Source organism: Atta colombica, unplaced genomic scaffold, assembly GCF_001594045.1.
Source record: "Atta colombica isolate Treedump-2 unplaced genomic scaffold, Acol1.0 scaffold236, whole genome shotgun sequence".
NCBI lineage: Eukaryota > Metazoa > Arthropoda > Insecta > Hymenoptera > Formicidae > Atta > Atta colombica.
The window spans coordinates 1,538,276-1,538,576 of NW_017259334.1; positions in this window are offsets into that span (position 1 = coordinate 1,538,276).

Sequence of the window (301 nt, forward strand, 5' to 3'; positions counted from 1 at the left end):
TTAGAGACATATATATGATAAACTATTTAATTTTATTATGTAAAATATATTTGATTTTAAGAACAAATGATGCAGGGATTATTTGCTTTGAAAAAAAAAATCTTGAGAAAGATGTGCGCGCGCGCGCGCGCGTGTGTGTGTGTGTGTGTGTGCGCGCGTATACACTGTTAGAAATGTTCTAAAATTTCATTAAGTTACACAATTTGAATTTATTATTTCATGACATTACATTAAATTTAATATATTTATAATTAAAAAGTATATTTGTGTACATAAAATTTAATTATTTTTCATAAAATTT